Source organism: Cryptomeria japonica, chromosome 3 (assembly GCF_030272615.1).
Source record: "Cryptomeria japonica chromosome 3, Sugi_1.0, whole genome shotgun sequence".
NCBI classification, from domain to species: Eukaryota; Viridiplantae; Streptophyta; class Pinopsida; order Cupressales; family Cupressaceae; genus Cryptomeria; species Cryptomeria japonica.
Window position 1 is genome coordinate 338,467,185 of NC_081407.1, and position 9,878 is coordinate 338,477,062.

Sequence of the window (9,878 nt, forward strand, 5' to 3'; positions counted from 1 at the left end):
CAGACGGCTCCCGAATGTATTTGAAGGTCCCCACCACAAGAACGGATGAACCATATGAACTTTTTCAGATGTGGAAGTATAGATAGATCATTCAGATCAAGAACCATTTTGGGAGGTGATGGAGCTACTGTAACAGGCTTAGTAAAACCCTCATCTTTGATATTGTAACCTACAATAGTCGCAGGACACATTCCCCTCCAGAAAAGAACATCATTGCAATCAACCACTTTATTACCTAAAATATTTGACAACCTTTTCCACGCAAACTGAAACTTAATCCTCCACGAATCTTGAAAACAGTGGTAGATTCTGAAGGAAATTTTTTCAGAATTGGACCAAACTATCAAAAAGGGCTCATGGTTTCCTCCCTTTAAGATATGCACATATTGGAGAGTCACATTTGTTTTTATCACTGAAACAATTAATTGTCCATTGGGGATTTCTCGAAAAAGTTACTGCCCTATGCTGGATAAATCTTAAAAGCCGGAGAGACTCTGCTCCGTTTCTGTGTACCAGAGATTACAAACAAATAATTGTGAATATGGGAGAAAAGAGAGAGACAGAGTCCTCCACTTCTGTGCGATAAAGCAGTAGGCCATACAGTTCCAATTTCCATTGTTTTCTAGACAACACATAAGAAGCCATGGAATCTTCATTGGCAATGAAGATAAAAAACTGTTGGAAGATAAAATATATTTTCATTCCTTACAGACGATGCGAGAGCCACAGATTGATTTAAAGGGAAGCTTTGCAAATAACAATTCCTTCATATCTTGAGGTAACTTAGATATAACACGGTGCTACTGCTGTACCAGATGCTCCCTCCATTTATTCTAGTCTTACCCTTTGTTTGAGCTCCCAAGTATATTGATGCCAAACGGGTCTATTCTTGATTATTCATCCATTTGTTTTATCCTCGCTCCTTTTTATAAGAGTCTGAGATGGAGTTCTTGGGTCTATGTTGCCAAACGGGTTTCTAAGCATTGCAGTCAGATGAAGAAAAGAACCTGACCAATAAAAATAAAAAGCAAAACTAAAAACGTAGAACTAAAACAAAACAATATACTTTTCTATTGATTTTATAAAATTAATGTTTTATTAGTTTTAAATGGAGATGATAATTTTAGAAACAAAAAAAGCAAAATTAAGACAGAATAGATTTTCTAAAAATAAAAAGGTAAAATATTTCTATTCTTTTATTAATTTTATAAAACAAATATTTTTTTTATTTTACAAACATTAAAATAGAGATTCTATTATATTTTATGAAGAGAAATATTTGAAAAAATAAAAAACTAAACTAAAAGAGTTCTTTTAGTATTATTAATTTTATAAAAACAACAGTATTATTTATAAACATTATGGAATTTAAAATTTGATTTTTTATTTATATTTTTTACAAATAGTTTTGTTATCGTCATATAAAAATACATATTTTAATTTTTTTAATTTTTTTTATTAGATTCTGTTTTAATGAAAAATATAATATATTATTAAATAATTTATAAGATATATTATTTATAAATAAAAAATAAATTAAATTATATTAAAATATATATAATGTTTATTATTGTTGTTTTAATATTTTTATTTTTATTATAAATTAGAATTAAAATTAAAATATAAAAATATGTTTTATAATTAAAAGTGATATTCTTGATCTTTATTTTGTTTATGTTTTGTATTTTAGGTAAAAATTAGTACTCATGTTAAGTGTATGCAAGATCTAGTGTCCCCAAGAACTGAAAAGTTAAATATTTTATAGAGTAATTCATTTTTTTAATATTTACTAAAACTTGCACCAAAAAGAAGTGAAATGGTTACATTGATAGTAAAATATACTTTGAAGAAATCAACTCACTCATCTTTAAAAAATCGACATCAATAACAACAAAGAACAATAACCAAGAGAAAATATATTCAATATAAGCAATTTCTCAAATTACTCATATTCATACATTGTAAAAATATTTTATGTTGTAAAAACATTGTGTACAATTTTAATTTCTAAATTATCCTTACAACTAATGAGACTAAACAAAAACAAGAAGCAAAACCAAGAGTATATCAGATTGTGATGTTGTCTAAAATTTTAGAGCCTACTATATATTTATTCACTATGCTTGCATATGTCTCTATAGCTATAGCATTGCTCCTCACATTTTTTTAGCCATTTTTCTGTTTGAGTTTTTCAACTAATATACTATGAAATCTTGAACTTTCTTGTGCATGTTTATTATAGAAAATTATTGCTTCTTCATTTAAAGACTTTTCACAAATCTAATAGGTAAGCCAACAATTTCATATTCTATTGCAAACTTCATTAGCCCTTTCTATTTGAATTGCAGCATAGCATTTTGTACCCCTGTTAAATGTCACCAAATTTTATTCCTTCCTACTTTTAGTCTTCTATAAAATGCTAATTGCATGTATTTTTAATCTCCATATTTGTACCTTTTGTTTGAGTTCAATTTATGTATGATTGTATGAATTTTGTTCTTGAAGCATGCTTGAGAAAAATGATAAGTTGTATTCTTCTTCAATCTTATCAAATCATTGAAGAATGTAGAAGAGTTATTTACACAATATATAATGTATATGTTACACAATATATAATGTATATGTTGTTTATGTAGAATATCAAATAGATAGTCTAAAATTATTTTGCATTATAAGCAATGCAATAAAATACTAGCATTATAGAAAAGGGTAAATTGTACTCACAATTGTAATTAAAATTTTTTTTTTTTTCAAATAATGGTTATTTATAATCAAGTTTTACCTTCAAGATGTGTTTTGATTGTTTAATGCTAAACCTTTCAATTATGTGAATGCTGAATATTATTTACATTTAGTCCAAGAAATTTGATTTATATTAAATTTTACCATGGTGTTAGGGCGTTGTTAAATTGATTTAATGAGTATAATGTTAATATGATGAGAGCTAAAGTATTATGAAAAACAAAAGATTGGTGAGCAATTCATCTATGTAATTTGCCGATAGGCAATCCCCTGTGGGGGTACACCGCCACAGGAAAACTTGCCTGAAAACTATTTTAATTTGCTGAAAACTATAACAGGAGTTTTCAGTGTCGTGGTGGTTTCATTTTTGTTGTTAGATCTTGATTATATTGTTTGCCTATTCTTGTGTGGGTAGAGTTGCTGGAAAGCCCTTCTCTCGTAGTAGATAGAATCAGATAAGTTTATAGGTTTTTATTATGAAAATTGAAGTTTTTTTTCTTTATTCTAGTTGTATATATTTTTAGTTTTTGTTTATGAGCTGTTCGTATGGTTTTAAGTTTATAGGTTCTGTTGCTTTCTATTAAACTGTCAGCTTTTGTTTTCTAAATCAAATATATAAATCTGATTTTGAATTTTTGCTGAATCATGGCTATTGAATATTTTTTGGTAATGTTTTTACAAGTTTTTTTTTTGTTTTTTTTTTAGAATATGGAAGTAATTGTGCTTCTGTTTTCTTTTAAATGGAGGATTGTAGTTTGACATAAAAATGATGCCTTTGAATAGTGAAGGTTGCAGAAAAGTGAATTAACCCTATTGATTTGATGCAACAAATAGCTGAACTTTTAGAGAATTTGTTGAAGTATTTGAGCTTTTTGTTGGACAATATTCTGTTTTATTTCTTGAAGCATTGTAGTTATTGGTTTTTTTCATTGTGCAGGTTTTGATAAGTTCACTTGAGCAAAAAGCAGATGAAGCTGAAAAGAAAGCAGAAGAGGTTGAGCAGAAATATGTTGCTGAGTGAAGAACGGCTTAGAAAGGCCAAGGAGGCAGAGTCAAAAATTGATAAGGTCAAGAATACATTACAAAGGTTTAAAATATTCTTTAATATCATTATGCTCTCTTTGTTACTGAAGAACCACATTTTTTTGTATGTAGTTCATATTCTTATTTTATGACTTTGCTAACTAGAAGTTTACAAAACATAAATAGGTTTGAAGCTAAACTTTCAAATGCCGAATCCGAGGGTAAAGTTATTCGTCACCAAACATTGGTCAAGTCACCTATAAGGGCCTTTTATAGTTGGGATATTTCTTTTATTCTATTTCAATCCTTGTTTTTAAAAGTCGAATGTAATTGTACCTGGTTTTCTGAACATTTCCGTTATTTTATTTTTGCCAGACTCTTGAAAATGGCTATCATGAGCTTGAGGAACCTGATACTATACTTGAGGAACTTGATACTATAGGAGCCTGATACTATACTTGAGGAACTTGATACTATAGGAACCTGATACTATAAAAGTGAGTTTTTGAGTATCATTTCTATCTGTTTTTAATCTAATGATTTTTTGTTCCATTTTTTATATGACCATTGTCATATATTGATCCTTACAAGTTAGTTACAAATAGATTAAGCAACATTTTTTGCAGGTTACTGTTGCCAGTGATGTACCTTTAATCAAGGAGCCTGCTGAAATTGAGAATAAGCCACCAAGGCCTCTCAATGACATAGATACCAAGCCACCAAGGCCACTTAATGATATACATGTACTCAGTTCAATTCCCTAAAAATTCTTGAGCCTCTTTTAACTGCATTGCAATTGCAATCATCTACCATACATTGAATTGGATTTGAAGTAGTTATTTCTTTAAATCTAATATCTTCTATTATTCCAATTCAGGAAAGCATAGACACACTTATTAAGTGTGCCTCCCAAGATATTGGATTCACCAAGGCAGGCCTGTTGCAGCATGCATTAATTACAAGACACTTTTTCATTAGTGATTATTTGAAGCTGAAAGAACTAGTGTGTTTGATCGTATTATTCAGATGATTGGATCCACAATTGAGGTTAACAAAAATCTTTATAGTTACAATCTTAAAGCCGTTGATTATTAGTGGATCATGCCTTTTTTACTTGCAAGATCATTGGTTCAGTTCTATTTATGTGTCATTTGTCAAGATATTATCTATTTAAGTAGCCAAAACCTCTTTTTTTTGGAGAACAGTTCAATCTCAGAGTTGATTATTTCTGGCTTGTCTTTTTTTTGGTTTCACAAGCTGAGATTTGATTATTTCTGGCTTGTCTTTTTTTTTTGTTTCACAAGCTCATTTTTCTAGAAAGCATTTACTTAACTCTAAAATCTTGCTTCTCTTCTTGGTTCTTTTTGAAATCCATGTTCTAGTATGTGATGATCTATTATACTAGTTGGAGAAGTAAAATCTCATTTTATTTCTAACTTAGAATGCATTAAATTAAAATAATATCATCTCCTCACTCAACTAGAAATATTTAATGAATTAGTAGAAATCAACTTTTGGTTAAAGAAAAATTATTTTGAATTACCACCCATATTTACTTAATATTAAGTATATAACAATGCACTTTCATCTTTTTTATTTAAATTTTTATATTATTTTTCCATGCTCTATTGCCTTTTTCATATTTATGCATTCTTTTGAACATATGCCTACATCTAACATAAAGTCTTTAATTTTTTATTGTAGAATCAAGAAAAACAACGATGTTTTGGCCTATTGGTTGTCAAATATATAAACTTTTCTTTTCTTCTTACAACGTACATTGAAGGCAACTGGAGCTGGAGTAACTCGACAGAAGCGAAGATCATCTTCTACTTTACTTGGAAGAATGACTCAAGTAAGAAGAAGACAGCGTTCATTTTAATTTTTCAGCAAAGAAAACAAGTTAAAACTTTAGCTTAATATTTTAGAAAGGTTAATTTATTAGGCTAGAGCAAATTGGGTATATTCAATTTAATGCTATTGATTTATATATGGTTGTCTCAATAAGTTATAAACAAATTCATCTTGCCAAGGGCCTTTCTTTCGGCATTGGTGGATTAGATGACGTGGGACGAGTGGAAGCAAAGCATTGGTGGATTAGATGACGTGCGTCAAGTGGAAGCAAAATATCCAGCTTTATTATTTAAGCAACAACTTACAGCATACGTGGCTTTATTATTTAAGCAACAACTTACAGCATACGTGGAGAAGATATATGGGATTATTCATGATAATCTGAAGGAGGACATATCTGCCTGTGTATATAGGTATATAGAAATTTTTCTGTGAGAGAACATTTGGCAGCCATCAAATCAGATCTAGATATAAAATAAGAGATAGGGCTTAACATATAAAGATTGTACCTTGGTTAGCAGACTCGACAATAATTTGAAGTTGTCAGTTAGTCCAAAGTTTGTGTTTCCCTTCCCATTTTTATTTCACTATCAGGATTTGTCTCACTATTTGGCAAATATCTTAGCAATATTATATATTGCAACCAACAAAAAGCTTGCATCTGTTTAGCTAGTTTTAGATGATTGTTAGACTTCATGTACTTTCAACTCCATTTTAACTAAACAATTTTCTATTTCGTACCAAATTATAATTCAATGCTCATGTTTCATCTTGTATGAACATAAAAATGATCATGTATTACATATTCAAGCTCCAAGGATATCAAGGGAAAGTATGGTAAAGGCATCTAGATTGCAGGCAAATGCAAATGCACAACAGGTTCCCAACCACTGGCAAAGCATTACCAAGGGCCTAACCAGTCTTCTCCAAACAATGCGTGCAAATTATGTACATTTCAGTAGCTGAGTAACTTTATTTCTTATGAAATCCAAAAATTTCTGTAGGAACAAGAATATTTGGGCATATTGCTCAGGGTTTGTTTATCTTGCAGGTGTCATCGGTTTTGGTCAATAAAATTTTCATTCAAATATTTGCATTCATCAATGTAAAACTTTTCAACAAGTTAGAATATATCTGCATAGGACATCAATGGAGAGTATGTCAAAGCAGGATTAGCTGATCTGGAGCTTTGGTGCTGTGAAGAGGTTTGCTTGCAATTTTACTTAACCTTTGAATATGGGCTGACCTGGTTTATTGTATGTTATTTTGTATTTTTGGACTTGCCATATCTTACTGAAAGTTTAAAGTTTGTAACACTGCAGTATGCTGGTTTAACTTGGGATAAAATCATGCATATCACACAAGTAATGGGATTTTTGTTATGAGATTTTTGGTAAGCAACAAGTGATAAATGTTTTTGGGAATATATTGTTTTCCCATAAATTCGAAGATCATTTAAAATAATTTTTTTAATTTTTTTTATAGTTGATAGTTACTAGGCATACATTACCATTATTATGTTAAATTCTATTTACATATTTTTCATCTCCGTAAAGATAGTTAGATACTTGTTAACATAAATCCTTTACTAAAAGGATTCACACATTGGTGCCAACAACTTTAATTTGATACTTGAATTTGCTTTATCCTTCAGGTTATTCATCAAAAACCAAAGAAATCTCTGAATAAAGTTACCCATGATCTTTGTCGAGTGGTTGTATTTTTTTTTTTCTCTTGCGTCATTGTCTAGATTGTTTACTATTTTCCTCATTATCTTGTTTTTTAAATAATTGTTGCTCAAGAAACTATATAGAATCAACACCACGTACTGGGATGATAAGTATGGCACTCTAGGAAACTCTTTCTTGTTGGATGATGACTCAAGGTAAGATTTTAGAGAAAACTAATGTCATTGTCATAATATGCAACAATTTGGGAAACTTTTTTTCAGCAACTATGTCAAAAAATTGACACTGATGCTCTTTCTGAATATTTTATAAGTATACAAGACATTTACAAATTTAGAGAGGGTAACTACCTTCCATTCTAATATTTTTTGTTTATTCAGCCACATTTATACATTGATTTTGCAACATTCCCCCTGACACATAGATGATACAACCCTAAACTGTTACACCATTTTCTTTAATAGATGCATAAGTGGATTGGGAGGTTGTAAATGAGATGATTTTATAAAAATTGTAATGGGGATAATATTCTTGACTTCCCATTATCCCTTATGAATGATTGAATTTCGCATTTTTGAATGAGTAAATCTATTTTAATATTATAAAATTGTAATGTGAGTGGCAATTGAGGCATGGTGTTTTTCAGCATAATGTGAATGGCAATTCAGGCATGGTGTTCTTCAGCTTCATATGATAAATTGTTAGTGTTTGCCTACATGTGAAATTTTTTGTGTGTATTATACAGAACAAAAATCTAATTGAAAACAATCGTCGAGTAAAGGTATTTAGTATTTACAAATTGGACTTTGTGGACACTCGTTTCACTCTACAATTCACTTTCTTTGTTTAGTTCCTTGGAGACACATGGTTGCAAAAGAAATATTTCTTGAAGTTGTTTGGCATGTTGCAATGCAAATTCTGTTATTTTACTCTAGGTTTCTCAACTCTCCACATTCGCTATTTTTTATACCATTATAATGATATCCATTTATGTTTGGAATTACCCTCATTTTTATGCAAAAACGGATTCTGCAAGCTACCATGTAGGAGGAACAAGCACATTATATGGACATCAAATATCTGAGGCAATGACGCTCTCTTAGATATCTCTTGAATGAGATGCAGAAACATTGTATAAACTATAATGTAATGAATTCTTACTTGAAGCCATTTTATTATGGTTGAATTTACATATTTTTATTTCCAAGGGTGAACTGGTTAACTGGAAATTTTGATTATTAAAGAAGCAGGATTTGGAGAAAATTTATGCTGTTATGGTACACATTTATATGTAGTCTCGTTTTGAGAAGCTTCTTCAAAACAGAATTGGGGTTTTTATGATTTGTAGAAACAAAATTTGTTTGATGAAATCCAAAGACTTCATGGGCAAAAGGTACAAAACAACACATGAAGAAGTTTCTTTATAATTTTATTAAATTTAGTTGCTGAAAATGCAGGTATTTTCCAAATGGTAATTCAGAATTCATTGAGATTCAAATAGGCCATGGGGTATTGCTTGATTCATTTGTTCACTTGTCCTTGTAATAGACATCATATTGTCTTGTAAATAATGTCATAGAGATTTTATACCATATGCAATTGGTAGGTATTAAGCAAAGTTGTGCATTGGTTTCAAGATTTGTTGAAAAACTTCAAAAACTTTCAAGCAAATCGAATGGGCACGTGTAACGCCAGATTCAACAATCTTTGGCGGCATCCTCCTTGCTTGTGATAAAATGGGGGCTTTGGAACAGGGTATGGACATCCACCAAAGTATGATAAAGGTGGATTGTTTTAAATATTATGGTTGGAAATGCTCAAGTAGATATGCACGCAAAATATGGAAGCACAAACAAGGCAGGTCAATTGTTGGACAAAATGCCTCAAAGAGATGTTGGCACATTTTCATCAAATGCAATGATCGCAAGATCACAAGATTTGCAGAAAAATTTAGAAAATTTCAAACAAATGCAATTGGCAGGTATAAAGACAATTTTTTTTTACCGTGTCCTCTCTGCATCTCCCAAAATGGGAGCTTTGGAATAGGATATGGACATACATTAAAGCATAACGATAGGGAGATTTTTATCATATATTATAGATGAAAATAATCCGGTAGACATGCATGCAAAATGTGGAATCATACACAACGCACTTGACATCTATGCAAATTGTGGAATCATACACCATGCACTTGAATTGTTTGACAGCTAGGCAGAAGAGGTCAAGTATGTCAGATTTCAATAGTGAAGATGTAAGGAAAGCTACAGTGTGGAAATGCCTTCTAAATGCCAAATTTACAGAGGATGTAAGCAAGAGCAACTTTTAAATCTATTTTAGAATATTAAGATGTGCATTTAAACAGGAAAACAAGAGCATAGGAAAAACAACAAACACACAAGACAGAGATAAATATTAAATTTTACACGGGAAAACTTTTTTGGAAAAAAAACCCACACCAAAAATCAAGCGTCTTCTTTGTATTACTGTAAGCAATGTTACATACATTCCACAACGAATTTTTTCACAGGGTACAATCTACCCGACTTTCTAATGAATCCTGCAGGGTCA

The 9,878-nt window shown here is 30.5% G+C and overlaps 1 pseudogene; it reads left to right on the forward strand.

Annotated features, from left to right (window-relative positions):
• The first annotated feature begins 3,387 nt into the window (after positions 1 to 3,387).
• On the forward strand, positions 3,388 to 9,636 carry LOC131874158 (myosin-11-like; annotated as a pseudogene).
• The last annotated feature ends 242 nt before the right edge of the window (positions 9,637 to 9,878 follow it).